The sequence below is a fragment of the Mastacembelus armatus genome, chromosome 8, assembly GCF_900324485.2.
Source record: "Mastacembelus armatus chromosome 8, fMasArm1.2, whole genome shotgun sequence".
Lineage (NCBI taxonomy): Eukaryota > Metazoa > Chordata > Actinopteri > Synbranchiformes > Mastacembelidae > Mastacembelus > Mastacembelus armatus.
In genome coordinates, this window is record NC_046640.1 from 14,929,548 (window position 1) to 14,953,693 (window position 24,146).

At 37.9% G+C, this 24,146-nt stretch overlaps 1 long non-coding RNA gene across 1 annotated transcript; it reads left to right on the forward strand.

Moving 5' to 3' along the window:
- The first annotated feature begins 6,946 nt into the window (after positions 1–6,946).
- Positions 6,947–9,399, forward strand: LOC113141309 (uncharacterized). Its single transcript, XR_003296733.1, has 3 exons — positions 6,947–7,092; positions 8,095–8,177; positions 8,287–9,399. It is a non-coding gene; the product is annotated as an uncharacterized LOC113141309 (long non-coding RNA).
- The last annotated feature ends 14,747 nt before the right edge of the window (positions 9,400–24,146 follow it).

Consider the following 24,146-nt stretch of genomic DNA (forward strand, 5'->3'; position numbering starts at 1 on the left):
AATTGTTTGACTGGATAGCAACCACAAAATGAGTAACGGTGAAGACAGAAGTGTGATATTAATATTAACTGATATTACTTTCTAAAATATTTATAGATTACAAATTAAATGTTATCACTATCTTTGTAAGCCACTCCCTATAGGTTTTCAGCTATGCTGAAACTACTTAGTTACAGCAGTTCATTTAAGGTCAAAGTGGTAGATACAGTATATAGTATGAAATGCTGTATTACAAATGATGCTTTGGAGAATGATTTTATGACCTAATACGGGATCATCTGGAATAGCTTTTTTTTCTTACCTGTTTGGGTAATGAGGACATTTTGCACTGGACAAATCAACTCATCTAGGAGTTAAACCAAGGAAAACATCCACCTCTCCTCCCCTATGTGTTTTAGGAATTGGCTTAGCTCACTGATGTAAAACCACAGCTTCATCCATCAGAGAAGCTATACATTATGTCACTGAATCATTAGAGCATAGGAGGAAACGTCCTCAACCAGGCTCAAATAAGAAGATCAACCCACTGGACAGAAAAAAGCAGTATATTGTTACAAACTTAATTCTAAGTTTATGGTAGATTTCCTATGTCTCATCTTCCATTGGTGTGTAATGAGTGTGAGTTTTGTGCACTCTGAGTGAACATTTGAAATTCTCTATTAAAGAAAAATTAAAGATTATTTCTGTGGCCAACCACCAGTATTCAAATAACATACACACACGTAAAGGTTATTATATCATATATTATATATATATATGTGTGTGTGTGTATGATATAATAACCTTTTCATTAAAAATTGTGGAAAAGTCAAGAAAGAGTTCAGAAAGTGAAAGACCTTATTGTTTAGCATCACCAGCAGCAGATAAGGCTAAAAGTTGCTATGGAAACTCAGCCACCTGGAGCCAGAGTCAAATTTAGTAAAACCACAAAGTCAACATAAGCGTGTGCTAGGGTTGGGAGAGAAAAAAGTTGATTGTATAGGCCATAATCACAAGTCAAAATATCTAAACTGAAAGGCCTTTGGATACAGTGACACATCAGAATTAATTTCCATCAGCTGAGGTAAACTATCACTTTGGGGTGCAGGCGAAGGCATGATGACACATTTGCAATTTATATAATGTAGGACTGTCACTGCAGAAACCATATCCTTCTGTTTATTCAAGGCAAGGCAAAATCCTGCAATGGTTACATGCTTCCTTTAAATGTTTTAAATGAACCGCATCATTTGGAGAGGAGACATTAAGCTAATCTCTTCATAGTCCCACCAATGTCTGACATGAAAACTGAGAGGCACTGTATGACTGGCAGGGTGTAAGACTGTGAAAACACTAAGAGGTGTTTTTTAGTCTGGTTTTACTAAACTGTAGCCAACTTATGACCTTGTACAATATTTAAAATGAACTTTTCTTCATATGAATTAAGCTAACACTTCAAAAAAACAAGTTTCAGTGTTGTAGTTCAAGGTTGGGTTTTTGAAACCTTTCCAAACTTTAAATAGAAAGGTCTGGCTTATCAAGTGCAAATGCTGATCCAGTTGATATTAACAAACCATAGTAATTCAGTTGTGGGTTCAGCATGTTATATAGTACACAACATAAAGATTTATTCTAATGTGGGCAGCTCTGTGTCAGGCTCCCTGTGTTATTCTTATCTGGCTGTGATTAGGATGCAGTGAGCTGACATTGTTCAGACTGCTGTGGCCAAATTACGCCTAACCAGCCAGAGGTCTGGAGAGCAGTTAGACTCCAATTAAAGGAGGCCAAAGTGATTTCCTTGGTTGCATCGCATGTCGCATGCAACGCTAATTATAATGTAAATATTGCACATGCCTCACATGAATATAGCATTTTTTTAGGTAAGGCCTCTTGTTCAATGAGCAAGTTTGACATAATCATATAGGAGAAATCATCATATCATAAGCACGTTTGATTGCATCTCTGTCATGCAACATATAAATGCATGATTTTATAAACTAGACATAATCTGAAAAGAACCATAATAAACAATAGTTATTGGTACCAGGGTGTTTTTTATTCAAATTTTGGTTAATGGTTTGGTTTGAAAAAAAAATTAGCAAATGTAGCTAATGAAAATATCTAATATAAAGTAGAATCCTTAGTAGAATCATATTCAACACATTTATTAGACTTGCTGTGTTTGGTGTACCAAACAGCAAATGAATACCAATCAGATAAGAACTGACTTAATTTTTCCTTTTAAAATGATAAAAAGTGTAATGAAAGGTAATATCAAAGGGACATGATAGACTCCAACTTCAGCAAGGGAAAATGATCATAAAATGTAATACTAATACTGTTATAGCTACAACCTTCATTTATAGCAGGTTTTGACAACACTATAAAATATTTCACCTCGCCTCTTCATCATGCCTGCCCTAAAGCATAAGTTCAAACAAACAATTGCAGTCATGAAGTATACCACAGAAATGGTAATGTCATTATCGGCATACTTTTACTAGGAATCAAGGTTAGAAAAATAACCTAATGCGAAAGGTAAGAAAGAGAGAGGAGAGATCAGTTATTCATGTGAGTGGATAGGTACATTTAAACTAAACAAAACAATTGGTAACTTAAAAACAGAGCTCAGTTATCTTTAAATGTTGTATGTATGACTGTATTTCCACATCCAGTTAAAATAAGTTATAAAATCAGTAATTTCAGGCCATCATCACTTTTTATGTGCTTAAAACTATAGTTATCTACTTAGCTAGTCATATGCTGTACAGTCATTTGAACAGGGGAAAGCTGACAAATTAGGCACATGTCAATGACCGACATAGTTATTACAACTTGCCAGAATTGATAGTCAGGGAGTCACTTTTTTTCATATATCAGTCTGGAGAAAAGTCATTTACACTGCCAGTTTTAGCACAGGAGATTCCAACCACTGGAGTGGTACCTGTCCAAGAACAACTTGTCTGAGGTCGCTGCAGAGCCGGAGTCTGACACAGTGATTATAGGTGGTGCTCTGGGTGAGGAAAGCTGTGGTTTTGTGCTGAATATCTGAGAAATCCATTGTGAGCTTCACCTTTTCTGAGGTAGCACTTGACTGAATTATTTGCCAAAGGGAGGAAATGAGGGAGTCCTCAGGCTGTTACTGGGGGCTATATCTCAGTCATGCTGCAGTATGCATAGACCTTGGTAAATATCCACATACTGTATGTGTTCATCATTTTTAAAATTTGTTAATGAGTAGGACCAGAAGATTCTGGAAAGGGTTTAGATAATGTGACAATATTTGTTAAAATGGGCAATTCTGTACAATGATTTTAAATTGGTGAAAGGCTGAGAAGACTGTGGCGATTGACACTCTAGTTGTCACTCAATCTGCTTTACTCCTAAAGGACCTCTGAGGGGAAAGAAACTATAATCCACACTCCAATGGAGCCATTGTGTATGGCAGTACTTACCTCATACATACAAGCAGAGACCCTCCATGCAAATATCCATGATGGAGGGATTGAGATGTGGGGAGCGTCTGTGGGTTTGGAAAAACTATATCTTTCTATCTGAAGAGCCATAATGTCAAGCATGTTGCAGTCCATCACCTGGATACCTGCCACACATAACATCTACTACGAGGGCTCCGGGGAGCCATATTGCAACCTTTGAGATTTTTTTTTCTCTTTTCCAACAGAACTGCCTTATGATGTGCTACAGCAGCTCACGCAAAAATCATACCCTTGACATGTACCATCTTTTTTTTTTTTTTTTTTTCTTGTACATGTGCAGTGGGTGTGAGGGTGGGTCACCGTATGCGTGGTGTGTTTTAGGGAGAAAGCGGTAAGTACGATGCGTGTATGGATTGTCATGACGTGTTTCGTACTGCTCAAGACACATTGTAAACTCTATCAGTCACCCAATAAATCCTGCTGGAGGGAAAACACAACACAAGATATATGGCTGTTTAATGAATGTGAGCTGAGGTTGAGGTGTAGTGGACTAGACTCAGTCTGAATGGGGTGTAAGGGGTTCAGCGAGAGTGGCGTGTAATCCACTGGGACTATGCTCAGCATGGAGAGTACCAGGCTACATGGGGGTAGACACAAGGACCTAGTCACAAGGGGTTAATTGTAGGTGTTTAAAGAGCACATGTCGTTAAAAATCTGGTGGGTGGAAAGAGTTCTATTTATACATGGCAGAGGTAATGAGGTGAAATTATTCTGTCTGACAGAGATGGGATGTGACCACAGCAAGCTGGTGGAGACTCTCCTGCCCTGGCGTGGACTCCTGAGAATGTTTTCAGTCCAAATACGGGCGCTGAAACGTAAGGTTGCTAATTAATTCCAATTTACATATGGCCAGCTGTGGTTTCCATTGCGCCCTACAGCCCAGGCAGCTTGTCAGAGCAGCAGGCGATTGATTGGCTAATTAATGACTCCCCAGATGCAACAGTTAAATTGAAATTAACTTAATAGGTCTCAGACGGTGTTATGGTGCAGATAACAAATATAAACAAAAGAGATACACATAGTGAGGAACTAGAAGGACTTGGAGATTCTTTTTTATCCTAGAGTCTCATTCTCTTAGTTTCAAACTTAGTATTTTATTGAAGGAGGTATTCTGCAACTCTTTGCTGTGTTTGCAGCACCATGGATGTACTGGGAAAGACCAATTTGACACTGATTAAATGCAAAGATCCCTATGATTATACAAGCATACCTTGCTCCACTAGAGGGAGCAACTCCGTAGGGATCAGGCAGCCTACATGATACCATCTAATATTGTACCAGTCCTTCACTGGCCCTGTAACAACATGACATAATGTAATTTCTAGATGTTGTCACAACCTTTGGCACATGTAGTTTTCCTCTGAATTCTCAGCACTGGCCGCTCATCAAGTTAGTTGTTATAAGGTTAATGCAAAAGTCAAAGCATTGATGAGTATAAATGAGCATAGTGGAAGATTAACACATTAAATGAACCAGTCAAAACCAATCAGAGTGTGCCTATGCAATTCTGTACAATTCTACATTTTCATCATCCATGTTAAAATAAATAAATGACCAATAGAATTATCTAATTCAAAAAGATCGACAGGCTAATTAGACTAATCATGTTGGTAACTAAATATGTATTTTTATGTTTCTCTAATTTTTGATCTATGTTTTGTAATTTGACCAGACCTTATCATATTAAATATATGTTCTTATTAATTTACCTTCTTTATATATTTTATCCAGACTTTTTTTATTTTTAGGGTTAGTATTAGTTATGTGTTAATAACGTGCAACAGAAATTATTCTCAATTGTATTCTATTATTATACTTTTACATTGTTTTTGTTTTTAGGATGCATTTTAAAATGACTTGCTTTCCCTTGACTCTTTAAGCAGCATTAGTAATATCACACATGTTGTGTAATTCACTGGTCAGTAAGGTGTGGTCCCTGACCACGTTTGTGGCTCGTCCTGATGGACATTAGATGGAATACAGCCTGATGATGTCCACCGGGAAGACTCTGTGGTTGCCAGAATGTGATCATTTGAAATGTGCATGTAACTGAAGAAATAAGAAAACAGCAAACTGTGCAACCTGCCAAAATCATCATGCAAATTCTGGACCACTCTGAAGTGCCAAGGGAAGCAGAACCTCGTTTCCTTGCTTGATGGTTTTCTTAAATTACTGCTCAGCTTCTTGTAAATCCCCGTTAAGCAGCATTTTCCAATTGATTTTTGTACATTCAGAGACTTGAAAATAGAGAAATAGCAGAACACCAGACAGAAGTGAGAGTTTGCTAAGGTTGTGATTAATAGACACATAAAGCAATGAAATGTCTGTCATTCATGGAGCGTTTTCCCCTGGTGCTCGGGTTACACGGGCTGAACCAGCATTTGTCCTTATTAGTGAAGGCCCAGTTTTTACCCTTCCTGTCTGCCTGAGAGGAGAGAGGCCAACTGCTATGGCCTGACGGTCAGTGGGACCCACCCTACATTTCCATCAGCGCCTTGCCAAGCCTGAAAAAGGTGTGATGACTGATATATTCACAATGATATAGGGGAGTATCAAAAACAAGCCACCTCAGTGTTGGTTGGTATAATTTCCAATTTTGATTCCTACTGATTTCAGTAGGAATGTGTACTCTGAGTTTATAGTGTCAGCTAATACAGTACCTTAAACTATGAGATACCTCATGTGTTTTGGCCAATACTCAACACTTACTAGCATGGCACATAATCTGTTTTTGTAACATCATGGAGAATAAATAAAACTCAACAACATTGGTGACATATGTGCATTTGGCTCACTTAATGTTGATAGTTAAAACGTCATGAATTGGATATGTATTTCATTACGTGTGCATTTGATTTAAGTACAAGAAGAGTGCTCTGCCTCAGGCAAAACAGTGATTCAGTGCCTTTGTGTAAATATTCTTTTTGGCTCTTGTCTTTTGGTTGTGTGTCAGTATGACTTTTCCAGAGTAAGGGTGACCTGCTGTGGTCATATAGGACCTGTCTGGGCCTTCCTCGCTTCATTCATTCATGTCAACTGCACAGAAAAAAACCACAGTATTTCTCTTCCTTAAACTTTGTCTAGAACCGTAACTAGTTATGTTATAATTACACAGCTTATGCGCTGGTGTATTCTCAACCTCAAACTAAAGCCAACATATTATTTTGGCATGCAGTTTCTTAAATTAATATGAGTTTAATTACTATGTGTGACATACAAAATGAAATATATATTTTTATTAATTTCTGTTTTTATTTTTGGTGGTTATAAGTGTGATTTTCCTCTTGAAGATGTCTATGACATTGTGGTCAATTAAAAAAACAAATATAAAAAAAATACAATGTTACTGTACACATTTGAATCAAATATCCATAGCAACATATAAAGAAACCACAGCTGAATGAGGAAGTCCATGAAACAAGTAAAGATTTAGATCAGAGTATACTGTTCTCTATAGCAAACAGGGTTGAAACACAGTGACCAACACATCTGAACAACTTGAATTTACTGTCACTGGAAGATGAAATTGCAGATTCATTGGAAATAATCAAGGATTTGGTACCTTGGTCTTGTGATATAAACTGGAACTTCATCACCAAAGACTGTCCATGTTAAGGTAAGATGCTGTTTTTATTCATTGTCATTGCTGAATGGCAAGAATGAATATGATGTGGTCAAGTCTTAACATTGTTGTGTTGTGTTTGTGTGTGAATGAAAATAATGTTTCTTTGGCTTTGCATTTAGAGTGGTTAAATAATTGTTTTCTGCTTGTGTGAGGAAACTGAAAGCTGCTTGATAATAATATTTTAGGTCTGGTTATTGCGTGCTAACTTTGTTTTCTGGGTCTTTACATTTGAGTTGTCGTTAGTTACTCTCAGGGCTTACCTAACTTATGGCCCCCATAGTAAAGGCCATTATGACAAACCTGTGGTTGATGAAAAAAGAAACATTTAAGTTTCTTTTGTTGTTTTTGTAGATGTGGTTCAGTAGGATAATCATGGATAATGCAGACTTTGAAAACAGAACAATGTGTAGGGCTAGCATTATTCTACAGGTTTACCCAATTGTTTTTTTTGTTTTTTTCATTCTCTATGCTGCTGCTTTGAAGTGAATCCCAGCAGAAAAACTGAGCCATCGGTCACTTTTATCTTGGTGTATGACAAGCATGGTGAAGGAAACCTAATATGCTATTGGCACAGATTTAATAAGTGTGTATAGGTCCTTAGGCTTAGTCACATCCTGAAAATCGTAAAGTGATTAGGATTTTGCAACAAGTTAAGACACCAGTTCATTTCTGTCTTGGAAAACAGAGCACGTTGTTTTTTTCTTTTAATTCTAACATCATGTGACAATGCTGAAATAAAAGAGGAAAAAAAGAGAAAGTGGCAGGTAAGCCTGTGTGACTCAGTTTTACAGTAAATTAGGGTGCCTGAATGTGTCACCAATTTCTTAAAAGCAGCTTCAACTTTAGGAAAAACATACTTCTTCCAAGTGGTAATAAATGAGAATGATGTCATCCAAATTAAGCAAGTTGAGCATTTAGAGGTGCATGTGTGCTGATTGTTACTGCAATTACAATTACTCTAAAATTTGCCAAACTCTCTATTATTATTCACAGATACGTCCATTTCACCCAAAACCTGTGTTGGACGTGGTTATATCAATGTCTACTTCTTTAAAGAAGCATCCACCCAGCATTTGGTAAACAACTCATCAATGTATCCTGCTATTAATACACACTCCATCAATACTAATCCCAACTGGAGTGATAGAACTATGTTTACTGTATTTTGTTTTGGAAACCCTGCAGTGGCATTTTGATGGGAATCCCAGGTCTGTCCTGGGTAAGCAGCTGCTGGAGAGATCACCGTCTGCGTTTGCATGGCACCCGCTGAGAGGCCTGAGCACCATGGGGGAAGCTCTCCCAGATAATTTCCATAAATATGAATAATGTGTCCCTATTCCACTTTGGAGAAGGTCTCTCAGGGAGGACGTGGGGATAAATGCATACGCCATGACATCCGCAGACTAATAAGTTATCTGCAAATGTATCTCAGGATTTACAGACATTTGTTTATTGCTGTTTAGTTGTAAAAGACCAACATTTTAATGAGGACAGGATTTGACCCCCTGACTATTAACAGCTTCCTTAAAACATGGCTGAAAGTGTAATATAGATAATAACTCATGTTTAGAAACTGCTATGTTTAAGCTATCACTTCTAGTGTGTGGCATCTCACAGATGGGAACATACAAGTGAGCATCAGGACACCAGCAACCAGCTGAAATTCAAATGATCTGTCTCTCCATTTTAGCACATCTTCAACACTCACACGTCTAAAGTTGCATTTGAAAAAATAGCCTCTCAAACAGAATTGGATTAAAAAATGAAAGAAAGAAAAACAGTGCACACAGTGAGGTTAAAATAATAAAAAAACAGAAGTCCCCTTTTACATATGAGAACACACAAGCTGGGCCTCAACTTAATTTTAAACCCAATGAGATGATTTCCCCAAATTGTGTAACTCTTCTGTTACTCACTCTTGCATTTGTCTTCCTTCCTCTTTCATATTATTTTCTCTAAACGATCATAAAATAGATACTTTATATGTCTGGCAGCACGGCCCATTTCGTTCAGGACTGTCATCCATGTCATCGTTTCTGTTTTGGCCCATGTCACACTGCAAGCCCTATATACCTGCCTTAAGGCACAATTAAATTTATACAGGAAGGTCCACATGGATCAAGGATCAGCTCGTCCAACAATCAAAAGAAGTTCTATAGCTCTATAAAACTCAATGCTTCTGCCAGTGTTGACTTGAAGCAATGAAAGAGACGAATTCTAGTAACTTTTTATTATTGTATGTACAGACAGACAGGGGAAGAGCATAAAACAGTAAAAACACAGCTGTCCATCTACCCCAATGGCCTTTTTTGCTGACTGTTTCACATATGTGTTCGTTGCAGTAAGATGCAGATGTTTGTTTACTTAGCTTTATTATTACTGTTTGTTGTTGTATAAGAGGATAAAGAAATGTCGCATTTAGGATAAAGAAATGACGCATTTCTTTCATATCAATACTGTGAACATATAATTACATATAAAAGTTAATACTACAATAAATATGATGTATATGGAATTTTCTGTATGAAGTCAATGGAGAGCTGTTATTTCTGAAAATCTCAAGGTTTAACAAAAGAAAACAAAAATAACATCATATATAATTTACTGTATTTTACCATAGTGAACAATTATTTACAAATTCATCCCACTGGGTTGTGGATTACAGGCTCTATATATTTCCACCAGACTTTCAGTGCCCAAATTTCATGTCACCACATTCCCATTGCAGCTGTTACATACTCTGTTTTTTCCTGAGGGGATAGTAGGGTCAAAGGGCAAGACCTCCGGTGTGTTTGATGGTGTATGCTAACTAAAGCCAGCATAAATAGGCTCCTCAGACACCAAAATATTTGAGTTGATTTTAAGTTATTGTTCTTTGAAATGTAATTTGTAGCTCTGTGTTCACCCAGCTCAGGCGTCCCCTGTACCTCCCCTTCCTCGCCTCCACACACACTGCAAGTTCAACTGTGCTCGGGACAGTAAATCAAACTCCTCTGAGGAAACCATTTATAAAAGCCTGACATCCGGCTTCCTTTTTCTGATTGCTGATTACACCTCAGAGTTTTTGAATACAGCTTTGCTACTCACCTCAGGACAAGGTTAAGAAACCTCCAAGCTGTAAATTAACCACATACATTATCTATGGCCCCAAATTTGATCCGCTGATCACCATCTCCTCTCTGCAGAAGGCAATGTGAGGCCTCCTAGCCTGGAAATGATGAAAGAGAAGAAATCACTTAATGGATTTACCAGCATGCTGAATCTCTGCCTCGTCTAATGTTAAATCACTGCTTATATTTCTTGCAGCTGGCTAAGTCTTGAATGGCAACTCAGACAGTCGTCAAACACAGTGCCTAACAAAAATACGGATTATGCCTCCAAATAAGACAACAATTGGTACTTTCTGTGTATCATAGGATAGGAACGACAGTCCCAGGGCTGTTTCAAGACTTAGGATCTGCAAGTGAAGTGTATCAGTGGAAAAAAAGAAAAAACAGTGACATCTTCTTGCACAAAATTAAGGATGAATCCACGTCTAAAATACTTTTATGTGTAGGTAGGCCAGTGGTAAAGCAGAGGAGAGCTGTCATATATTATTCCAAAAGTCTCAAAGAAGTGTCATATTATATCATATTTACTCACTGCTTTTCAGCAGTCATTGAAAATAAAGTATTATTAACAGTTTATCCTTAAATATCTTAGTTTATGTATTTGTGTTTGGCTAATAGTTTGGTTTTGTTTCCAATGTGTAATTTTAATGTCAAACATTTCCTTATTCCTTTTGTGGACTTTGCCTTCAAGCATGAAGTATGTGGTTTTATTTGTTGAGCTCATGTTCTCCTCCATTCTTCCACATTTATAAAATGAATTAAGCACTATATCTATTAATGGTAAATTTGCTGTTGCAAATTTGTTTTATACAAACAATTTCAGAGAAGCAGGGCCACTTCAGGTTTGCATTGCTGACTCCTTCAAAGCTTGTTCAGCTCTGACACTGCCACAAGCCCCATCCATGTCTAACTCCAAATGTGTTGTAAAACTAGGTAAAAGGCCGCTTTCATCAGTAATTGATAGGTGCTTGTTTTGGTTCAGTGGCCTTGTGTCATTCTTGCCACTATGTGTTAGGAATATATCAGAGCTGGAGCACCGTGTGAAGGAGGGGAGATGATGGAAACAAGTGTGTCATGACCAGAGAGTGGCACACAAGCCGTGCTTGTCAGAATGACTAATAGCCTGGGGCAACAGGTCTCACTGTGGGGTGTTAACAATCAGCCAATCCTCAGGTTGTAACCTGACAGCCAGCCACATGACTTGGTCACCTGCACTTTGTATGGCTTAACAGGACCTTTGTCTCTGCAGGCCTTAATCAGCTGGTTTCGCCTTTTTGACTGCAAAAGATAACATAGCTAATAGTATAAAATGCTTCAAAACATAGATGAGTTTAACTTTAGGTTAGTTAAGAAACAAGAAAACTGATACCATCTTTAAAAACTGTTTATCAGTGACATGAAATCAAAGAGCTCTCTATGAACACATGAGATCAAATCACATGCATGGATCATTTATTCTGTTGGCTGCAACTGAGAATCTTTATTTGACAGGTCAGCTCAGAAAGCAGTTCATCAATTCAAACTGACATTTATACTCCCAGTCACCCATAAGGGATCAAAAGAGCAACCTGCCTGTTCAACGTACTGTGCAACAGTATCCCTTTTATGTCTTTAGAAATCCATGCTTGTACTCTCTACACAGTAGCCAGCACACCCAGCTCTATAACATTATTATATATTATGTAATCATCTTGTTAAATTAAAGTTTTTAGGCCATTAAGCAAAATGTTAGATATTGCATAAAGTGTGATATAGTGTATTTAGATAATTAGGCAATATATTTAATGCTGAAAAATGTCTTGCCTAGCAATTACCTTGTAATGTTAGAGTGGGTGAGAACAATTTGTAATCTGCAGACAGCCACCAGATGGGCAAGTTTGTTAGATGCCCTGGTGAAAACTAAGAAGCTTGTGTGTTGGCCTGCTTCCTGTAAAATTCCCTTTCAGTAAGTAAGTGACTTATTCTTTTTTCCTAGAACTAGTTCCGTCAGTGTGTATAAGTAGAAAGGCATCTTGACAGAAAAATATACACCCTGATGCTGAAAATAATCTCTTGAAAATCACACCAGGCTCTTATTTCTCTTCCTTTTGTGACAAACCAGTATCACAACTGGTTGGTCAATGCCACAGACAGTGTTTTACCTACAGTATTTAGACTGGAGCAGACATGTCAGCACTCAGGAGACCTGTTTTCTTCTAGACTTAGCAGTGCATGCTGCCATTACACAGTACATTGGATATTAGTCACAGCTGGCCATGTGCATCCAATATCTCACTGTGGACAGGCTGTTTTTTTAAAGTCAAAATTACATGGGATCCCTAAAGGAGAGATTTCAAAAACTAATTGTAACATTATAATTCAGTATGAACGGCTTTAAAAAGATTTTAGTTTGTAAAATACTGTATCAAATTAGAGTTTTTCTTTTGGAGTATTTTTTGAGTTTTGTTTTTCAGATCTACATTCCCAAGTTCACTGTAATTCAATATCCATTGTGAAACATTTCGAAACTGACTGTGCAAACCATGAAAAATGATACACGTTGTACAAAAACAGATAGGTGTGTTTTACAGATAGCTATCAATTAAAAATAATTATAAGAGATCTGGTTATGAGTGATGACCAGAGTGTTAACCTTAGTTTCATCATCCACATAATCTCAATAGAACACTGCTCCACACCCAGGCTCAAATGACTACTGGTCTCCATTTCACCAACACTGGTTGACGTCTCTTCCAATTATGCCTGTTCATTTACACATCAGTGTAACACTGGAGCTCAGGTTTGTTAAAACAGTGTTAACAGCCAATTAGTCATAAGTAGAGGTGGTGGATTTTATGTTGCCCCGGAAGACAAGCGCTTTTCCAACGGCCTTTTATTTTCTAGGTGTGTTAAGCCGTTTTTATATGGTGTGGGCAGACAGCCTTGCCCACCCTGTAAACAGCAATATAGAATGTGTTAGGACAATAAAAAAGGACCACCAAAAATTTGGTGTTAGATTTAATAATTCCTATTGGTGATCAGGCTGTTAATGTAGGCTGGGATGTAAGTGTGGTCTGTGGAATGTGTTGCATACTGTACTATAAAATATGCCAGTTTCACAGCTTAATTTGTATGTCTTTTGCCAATTCTTTGCAAATTCTTTGTAATATATGCAACATCTGAATAGAATGTGGCTAATATTAAAACATCAGTAGAATACAACTAACAGCTGCACATAAACATGAAAAGATCCAAATGTACCAAATTTCATTTCATTTCCTCTCAGAGAAAATCTTAATCATCTATGTACCATTAGTTTTTAAGGGATGTATTTATCTCAGCAACTACTTGAATATATTTTTAGTTTGGAAATCTGAAAGATTCCACATGTGATTATAACTATATTTTATATGGTTGTAAAATTCCTGAATGTGTCTTTAACATATGCAGTAAGCTAACTCAAATCTGGAATAAACATGTTATGCTAGAATCTAAATGATACGTGTATCATATTTCTCTCAAGGCAGTTGTTTTTCTGAGTCATTCAGTAATCTGAGGGGAATATTTTTCCTCCAATCCAGCTATGTAACTGCCTGAGGTCTTGGCAAAGTCCTGCACAGTCTGGGAAAAACTCCACTGAGCACTTGTGATTAAGTGTCTTTATTTAAGCCCGTGAACTCGAATGAGCAATCAGAGCCAAACCAAGGTTCCAAGCTTCTTCAAACCCAAGTTGCTGGAAGAACTGAAGTGTGTTACTGATTGTCATCATTTCACTACTGTCAGTTGGTACTCCCGGTGATACTTTAGTTGTTAGCATTGCTAAAGCTACAAATTACATTTAAGATTTTGCTGTGAGTTAATTTTGCCATCTTTGTTTCTAAACAAGGTAATACTTGCAGAAAAACTCTAAATGCATCCTTCTATAGAGGATTAAATGTTGTTGAATTATTATTCTAGCCCATATGGTGAAATTATGCATAATTATTGCAGTGTCTGTCCAACAGATCTGGGTCATTCTGTCTATTGGCCTCACTTCAGCTGTCTGCAGTGGCCTCCTTTCATTGTTCATGAGTGTTATCATGGTTGCATTGCTGTACATAATATACATATTTTACGCATGTCTGCAAAATAACATAATGACTCCATTCTACAATTTGCATGACATCTGAACTATTCTAAGCCATTAAAAGCTGTGTCACAGAGAAGAAAAGGAGTGTTGAAAAAAAAAAGTCATCAGAACAGGCTGAGAGATGAACATGTCTGGATGATAAACCTTAGGCTTTTTTGTGGCTTTTATGAATGAATTCATCTCCTGTGTGCTGGCAGCCTGGTCTTGTCTCTACATGTCTGACGGTAAAATTCCCACATTCTCTCTGTCTTTCTCACATCACTTGTACTGATGAGCAGATAGTGTCAAGGAAGTTGGGTAATGGAAGCATTTTTTATTTAGTCTTCTCAACAGGATCATATGATATGCTGTGTGGTTAAAAAAAATATACAACTCTAGTGATTTGTGATTTAACCAAACGTCTTGTTTTGATTCATTGTGTTACTCTAAATAAACGCTCCATTAAATTGTGTAAATTATGATAAGCTCTTAACACACATAGCTTTAGTAGGATTGATTGGATGTAATTCATTTTTCCTTTGTATGACACACAGGTATGACAGCAATTGGGTGTGAAGGCCTGAGCAGGTGTGGGTGTGCAAATATGCTAAATGGATCTATTTTTAGGCACATCTAAAAGGTATGAGGTCAGTTATTAAAGGGTTAAACACAATGTACACTGCAGGGTGATTCAGCGCCACTAACTTATTAGAGCTGGCCTGACTGGGGTTCAGGAAACACAAGATCATTGACATAATTTTCCCTTGATATGAACAGTATGTTTTTGCAGTGAAGATGTTGCACAGAGGGCAGTCATAGGTCAGATAAATTGTTATTTGAATAAATTTAGTTGTTTACCATTCAAACACAATGTACGTTCATGCTTCTGTTTTTTTCTGTGAAAGATCTTGTGCCAACGAGAACTTTCTAGCTGAGTTTGCCTCATCTTTGATTCACTCCAATGAATGTAAATACAACATGAACAATGCATCATCTAAATAGGTGAACCAAAAACCCAGAAAAATATGTCATCTAAAAACATCTGGAAAATACATCACTGAAATACCATGAGAAGTTTAGCTTACCAAAAACTGAAAAATATTGTAGTTTTCAGAAAAAGTGTAGGCCCTTCCTTTTAGAGAAATGGCAACGAAAGCCAAAATGTCAGTGAGTACAGTTTTTTACACCATCAAAGACACTTGGAAACAGCACAGTCTCCCAACCATTGAGCTGGTTTGGGTTTGTTTGTTTGGTTTGCACAGAAAAGTGAAAGCAAAGTAACCTACAAGTGCAACACACTGTGGGAACCTCTGCAACATTGTTTTAAAAAACTTTCTGAATAATACCTGATATTCGTTCTAGAGCGAAAACCACAAGTGTGTCCGGCTGTTATACAGTTGTGCTCCCAAATTTAATACCCCAGTTTGGCACAATTTGAGTAATATTGGCAAGTTATATTTTTGCAAAATATAACTAAACATGCAGATCCTTTGTCTGCCTTTTTAAAAATCATGATTACTAAAGATATTATCTGAACACTTTCCTTATAAAGAAAATTTCTGTGATCATTTATAACTTTTTTAGGAGTATGTAAAGTTAACTGTAGCTGCAAAAGGGGGCTACTAAATTCAGATATTAAACTGGATAAATTTCAGTAAAACCTAAAAAAGTCTATTCAAACTTTTGACTGGCAGTGTACATGCATTTTTATGCATGTCTTGCCTTGCATGTCCACTATTTCTGCAAAGAGCGCGTGTCTGTGACAACCAACACACCAACCTGTTTAACTCACTCGGCGCCTGAGCCATTGATGGGGGCCCTTTACTACTCCTGGCTGGTCCAACCCCTAAAACAAGCTCTTGGGCTACGGCGGTGGTTAGGACTCAAACCAAGCCTCCATTCACCTCATCAACCCAGCTGTTTATTTTCAGAGGCATTAGAGGAAACACTCGACAGGGCTTATCAGATCCAAACAGTCACACGTCTTTGTTATTTTACACACAGGCCTCCTCTCAACTCAGCCTCATTTTCAGTAATTGTTTTCTTTCTTGCTTGGTAGAATAACATGTAGGGCTACATTTAACACAAGTGGTAAGGGAATCCGTCAGTGTAAACAAGGCAGATACAATGCACACTGGGATTTTATCTGAGCGTGTTCTGTTATTCTGTGTTTTTTGAGGGCAGAGCTGAAGCAAAAATTTGGTGTGTGCATTTGTTGATGTGAAATTATTGTACAGGTCATTTTATGCAGAGTCTTCAATTTCTCATGCTCTATTTTTTTCTCATTTACTACATCATTACTACTTTACTAAACATCAGACACTTAGGTGAGTTTACAGACTCCTAAAGTCTTATTTGTATCTGTCAGTGTCATCTTCTACGAGGAAACAGAGCTGAACATATTTCACTTAAATGGCTTATCCAAGACGTTTAAGAAATAAGGTGATGCTAAAGACACTGTAGTACACAAGGTAAACATGGTGGCAGTGTTGCACTATCTTTGAGACAGCTAGAGCCCTCAGTGCCCCCTCTGTACCATGCAGCTGCAGACAGTACTGAGGAGGAAGCAGCCACGTGGATCAACACGCTGACTTCTGATGAACACTGTACTGCACATGACAATTTATGCATGTTACAGATTGTTCTGTGTTTATAAATGTGTGTATGTTGAATCGTGTTTTCGGTATCAAAACTGAGACAGAACTGGCAGGAAATGATTGCAGTCACTCATGACTGACAACACAACAGTCAACAGTCATCAACCGCAAAATCCTCAGACAAGGCAATATTACAAGTGAGTATTGAGGCAAACCTCATCCAAATCCCCCAGTGTACCTCCTCATGCTGCCTGCAGGAGCTCTTATAGCTGGGCCAAGCTCCACTCTGCCAACTGCACCATAAAATAAACACACAGTAAATCCAGCCTGATTAACATTAATCATGATCAAGTCAGTGCTAATGCACTGACTGAGGGCCATACAGTGAAATCACACTGGCCGAGACACTTGTCTGCATATAGGGAGGGTGTCGGCACGGCCAGGGGGACCTTCAAGAAATATACTGTGATAACAAACAGGGAATTATTATATGTGAAATTCAAAAGCAGAGTGTGAATGAGTTTTAGACTGCGAACAACATGACCCAGAATGCACAGAGAGAACAGAGGTGTTACGAATCTGGAATGAGCAGCACTTTGAAAACACATAACTTTCGTGACAGACATTCATTTAAAAAAAGCTCTTTTCAACTTTGGCAGTGCCAGACACAATTTGACTAAAAGGTCCCACAAGGCTTGTAACTTATTGTCAAGGATTGGATTTCAGCTAAAATTAGCCATCAGACCCAATTTATTACTCAGGTTGAGGACTCTGAAAATGCAGGTAACGGACTCTTATTATATAAGCTAAGTCCTAAGCTGCAGATATAATGTTGCAACTTAATTTAACCCACATCACTTGTGAGGCAAATGTGTAAAATTGGTAGTAATATTATCTTAGGTTTTTTCAAAATATTGAACTGGCCTGAGAGGCTTGGAAAAACAGCTAAATCCCCTACCAATTTTATGGAGGTAGCAAAACAAAGGTCTTTCCTTAGATGCCTTCATTTTTTAAACCTACTAGAGGCTGTGATTTATGAAATGATAAGCCAAACTCAAAAGGGCACATTATAGCTCAATATTAAAACAAAATAGGTCACAGTTTGGGAGCTGCAGACAAGCTCTCCTTATAATTAAAGAAGTGGAAGGTCTGTCATGTTAGTTTACCAGCATGAATAATTTGGATATCTGTTGTGTGCACAGTTCTCCATGCTGTAAAATCAGGCCTCCAGTGTCCATCACATGTAAAATTGACTCTGCTTTACTAGAAATTCTTTATCATTGTACTGATCAGACTTTGAATATACAGTGACATCAGTGTTTCTCCAGAAGTTTGCACACAGGCTCACCCGGAGACAAATGTCCTTTTGACAGAAAAGTTGTTTCGTCCTCACTGTTTAAACACAGGTGTTGATTCTTCTGAACATGACTGCTGCTCCTGTGCCCCTCCCTGCATTTGCTGTTTTAAATATGAAACAGGCCAAGTGGTGTCTCTGCTGAGTACACTTAGGCAGGACCTGTGGACACTCCAGCAAGTATCAAAGATTATTTACTGCGTCCCCCCTGCACCCCATCCCAGTGCACTCCCTTTCTAGTTTTTCCACCCTCTAAACTCACACACAGCAGTTGATCATAATAGTGTGCAGGTTGAACAGGTCTGAGGCTTGAAAGTGTGTACCAGCACTGCTGCCAGGAAACAGTCTGTCCTGCACTGCTACAGTACATGAAGACAGGCACAGCCTTGGCTTGGGACATGAATAAGAGTAGGAGCCAGACACTCCTTTCTCCCCTCTCCTAATGTTACGCACTTCTCCCAGGCAGGGTGTGTCTCACTTTGCAGTGTCTGCATGGTTAAGTGAGACAGAGAGAGAGAGAGACTAGTTCTCTGTTCCCTGCATCATTCCAATAAGTGCAGACAACAACAAGGAAGCAAATGTTGCAGGCATCAAAATATGTTAACAGTTATCTGTGCTTTCTTTCTTTGAGCTTAGATGATCTGAATAGTTTTTCTTACCCAGGGTGCACTATGGATTCCAGTGCATCTGTGGTTGGCACAAATGCATGTCTTGTGGTGCATATTCTGGCCTGTGGCACTGGCATCTTTCGAGCCCATACCTCTCTTCACCACTAACATCCTTCACTCTGACCGAAGACTGTAAACACTAATGCAATGGACCACACACATTTCCAGTTTTTGAGTGAGGTGCTTGGTGCAGGAGCATGTGTAGAGAAACACATATACAGGTCCCCAAGTTTGGACCTAAGGCCTAATCAGTTATTTTTTTAAATCACATAAATTACAGAATTATTCACATCTGTTTGAAGATTTTGAGATTTAGGTGAAGGGTAACTGAACCCAGAACAGCTTTCATGTAAAAAAGAATGCCTCATTCGGACACTACCCCAGCTAGATTTTATACACTGTCTGTCTGTTTTCCTGAGGAAGTCCTACAATTACTCAATTACAATTTATATCTACAACTTCGGTTTGAGTTTTCCCTTTTGAATCTACAGTGGCATTAATCTTTGACCTATAGAAAACTAAACTCCTAAATTAGGAAATAACTTTATGTATGTCATTTTCCATGTTTTCAGTGTTGTTCAATACGAATCTCATTTCTCATGCTTCTTAGGTACTGGAGTTATTTATGAAAGGAGGCAAATATATCAGTTAGGTTAAAAATGCAACAAAGGTAACAGCATCAATAGGGTATGTTGTGTTTCCTGTTGAATTATAATTATCACTGAAAGCCAAAATACGTACTACACGGTTCTGTTTTTGATAATTTGAGCTTGTCTCTGCCTAGACTGTTTTAATTTGTTTTTTAATCAATTAGTTTAGCAGAGTTTTATCAGTCAGTCCTACAAGCTCTGCAGGTTTAAAACAGCTTTGCAAACACTTCGCAAATGACTGTTTGCCAAGGATTACATAGTAATCAGCTATGCAATTGACAGTATATGAAATTGACAATATAAATGTAATTTTAAAAAATGGTTTTACTGCTACTACAGTAACAGTAAACACTGTCAGAGCACCAAATCATCATATCTATAGTTTCCCTAAAGCTAGCATTTGCCCAGTTTTACAACCTTAGGCAGAGCTGGTGCGAGGGGACCTAGTAACTCCTAAATATTTATCTGTAACAAAGCAGGTGTCAAGAAGTCCTCCTGCACACATGCATGGTATAATATCAGATCATATCCCCGTCAGCTGCCATTCACTGGGCCCTGAGTTGCCATCATGCCTTCTAGATGACTCCACTGATTTATGTTATATCTCTGTGGTCAGACAGGTTTGACTGGCGTGTCTGTAGCAATGCCATTTGCAACAAAGCTTGTGACAAACATGCAGCATATAGTAAAAACCTTTCCCAATCCATCTTAATGTTAGTAAAAAAACGGATCATAAACAGGAAGCACATGGCTCAAAAGACCTTTCACATGGTTTGAGGAAGACTGCATATAGTTCACAGGGAGTTGCCAGGCTGTGTGTGTTTTCTCACCAGTTTAAAATAAACAAGCCTAACTCCAGATTTAATGAACAGGAAAAGCAGGCTGAAGAGAGAAATCAGTCGATTCATGGACTGATGCCACATGATAAACAGTGAGCTCTTAGCGTTACTTATTAGACTTTTTTTGGAAATGCAAATGACTGCATGTTTACCAAGGATTACATACTAACGCTACTCAAATTGACAGCATAAGTGTAATATTAAAAATTGTTTTTACTGTTACTACGGAGGTTTCATGGGTACAAAGATAATTCAGCAGATTATATCTCCTCTATTAATGCAGCCTATGACATAATAACCATAGATGAAAACTGCTATCTTCATGATCTATTGACCTTGTCACCAAATGAGATGAGTACATGATGTAAATGTAAAATGTCAAAAGCATAAGAACGTTAAAATGTAAACATAACTGTGACAGTACAGCTGCAAATGAGATGAAAAAAGCTAGTTGTTTATGTAAACAACAACATTGAAGCTTTTAATATCAGGCAAGGGATATATATTGGTGTTGGACCCACCTGCAGGAGAAGGCAATGGAGGCGCTTGAGGCTCAGAGTCTCTAGTTCGTCTGAAAAGCAGGGACTTCCACTGAGGGTTGGGGTATGGAAAAATGGAGTCCACTGTCTGAAAGACATTCTCCAAATAGCAATTGTTGGTAATCCTTGGGTAGTCCTAAATCAGAAATAGTCCAAGTATAGACAAACAAGCCAGTACACAGTCCAATAGAGTAATCCAAGGCGAGAGTGGTGGGAGGGACCCAGGAGATAAACAAAAAGGTGGGCAGACTCCTGGAGCCATTACTGAAGGTGAGCAGGTATCAGTGGTCTTTCTGGAGGGTGATCACTAGGTCGTGCTGGGATCCAGGGCCATTCTCCAGAATGATCCAGGCAGGAGAGTGGGCAGGAAACTGAGGGTGGTGGTCTACTTTAGTAGGGAACAGGAAGCTATGAGATGCATTTTGGAAAGCTCTTCCCTAAAATAGGGGCTACAGCCCACTTTCATATCTCTGTTATCCAAACCCTAAACCTAAAAAGTTGTGTCTCTTAATTCTAGCTAACCTTAACAAGTGCACCTTTTTGCATGAACAAGCTTGTGGAAAAGAAAAACAGATAGTCCATGATTCAGAGCTACTTAATAACCTGTTTCATATTACCAGTAAGTGCAGTGTTAACATTCAGTGAAGCCAGTTAACTCCATGAAAGGCAAAGAAAGTCAAACTCGTTTCAGGGTGCAGAACCCCAGACTGACTAGCTGACATTGCTGTGTTAACTGTTTAACAGAGCTTTTACCTGCAGCTGGGCCATCCATATTCTCTTCATGTACTGTTTCCTTTAACAAAGTTAATGCCTGGACGTTTGGATGGATGGATGGATGGATGGACCTTCTTTCCAAAATATGGACAATACATAATTTCTCTGTCTGTACACAGACAGCAAACAGTCCCACAGGCATAGCAAAGGTGTGGTAGGAAATTGTGGCAAGCCTATCGACAGCACTAACAAACTGAAATCAAAAAAACTTCACATGCTTCCCTGTTTTCTCTTTTATCTAAGAGATCAATATCATGACTGTTTATTTTAAAAATAACTACCACAAATATGAAATAATGTGTATGCAGCATTATGTACATTTGTGTGTAGTTGTCTGATGGGCTATAAATTTATAATATTAATACTTGTAATATGAATGACTGTATGGCTCACTTTATTCTATATCTGTTTATGTAACCTTTATTTAACTAGGAAAAAAGTTTTAAAAAAAAATTAGGCAATGTCAAAAGTTCCTCTTATGATAATGTAATGTCATGACAACTGAACTTTTGTCTAGTCTAGATGAATATTCAGACTCAAAATGTGCCAGATAATACATAACTCTTATTGTGAGGTTGACGTCAATTGAGAAAGAGCTCATCTTTCACTAACATAAAGTGCTTAGGCAGAAGAGTCTTTTATGCCACATTAGGGAAAAGAGAAATGTGCAAGAACAACACAACCATGTTACAGATGATTTTTCAGGAGGCGATATAAAGAGAAAAAAAAACATAATTTAATGACACTATCCAGGACTGGCTTTCAGTTCGGAAGTTGCTAAGTTTTAAAACCTCAAAGCTTTCATCATCCCCAGTGAGGGCAGCTAGATCTGAAGCGTAAATGAGGAGATGGAGTGCATTGTGGTGTAAGATGGGTTTTAAGTTCCCACTCTCCATGATGTCTTCAGTGCTGACTTTCACCTTGTAATCTGCCTCCTCCTCTCATGGGCCTACTTACAACAAGAATGAATGACGACCTGGGGGAGTGAACATCAGCTTCAAGAGCTGATGCAGCAGGCAGCTCATAATTCTTCTCCTGTGTAGAGACTAAAATGAAAAGTCATCTCAGAATTAAAGCCTTAAACATTTTGATAATTAAGTGACAGTGTAGAAACAGGTGCATGGTCTGTTTGTCATCCATATTTGTCTATGTAAATATGTCTGTTTTGCATGCCATATATGCCTACCCTCTTTTTCTTCCCTACAAGGAAAAGTGGAGAGTTAATGTTTAAACTTGCAGGTGTAATCATTTATTCACATCTTTAAACAGTCACAGATTAATTTTTAAAATTGAGAACAGCTAATCTGCAGATTTAGTTTAGTTTACTTACTAGAAGTTGACATGACTGACATCGTCATTAAATTTAAATGTTTTATATGAAGGAGCAGACATTCAATGGTCCCTCTGAGCTATGAAAAGAACCAGAACTACAGAGTAAACATAGATAAGGTCCTTATTTAATTTATAGCTGAGCAAATATATTACAGTAGTTAACTCTGACCTGCAGCTCAGGACAAGAATGTGCTCATATGCTGTTTACAGTTTACCTTCACCAACAGTCACTAGGTATTTCTCTGCACCTGTGTTTTTATAACTGTGCAATTTGTGCAAAGCTGTGGTACAATATTCTTCAGCACAAGTTATGATAAAGCACAAGAATGAATATCCACCACATGGCATTGCAGGGAGTTGTAGATTACTAGTGTCATCTCTCTCTACCATCCTTTGTTTTATGCGTGTTTCGACTGCATTAAATATTGGACGCCACAGAAAGTGGCAGGCAGGTGGATGAACTCTTCTGTCAGGCAGATGGATGGTAAGAAAGTGTACTTGTAGTCAGGGCTGGTTGTCCTGGAATGTGCCTCTTTTGATGTGTGGATTATGGTTTCATCAGTTGGGCTGGGTTCATCTGCTCTTCTCTGATCTATGGGGCCCCACAGATCCTACTGATATATATTACCCGTCGATCTGTCAGGATAACTAGACCATATTACCTGCATGGATCTTCAGCTAGGACTAAAGAAACCCAAATTTGTAATGTTATATGTATTGTGATTAATAATTAATTAATTATGTAGAAATAAAATCTATTCCCCCAGACCCTCAAAAACCTTTGTAGGAGATAGATTTTCTTATTAAAAACAAATAATAGTAAATATAAATGGTTATTATATTGCATTGATTTATTTGCATATTGCTTTGATTTACTATTAAATAAGTTTGGCTTTGGATCACATGAAAGATGCAACCACCTTACACCAAATTACAGGGCCCTCATTAAATAATATAAAGCAATATCAAAAAGGTGCCTGCTATAGTACATAATTAGCTGAACTGTTAGACACATGCCTGATCACACTCAAAAAATAGCTAATTAATTTTTACAGGATCAAAGGATCAGTATTTTTTACAGGTACCATTTTACAA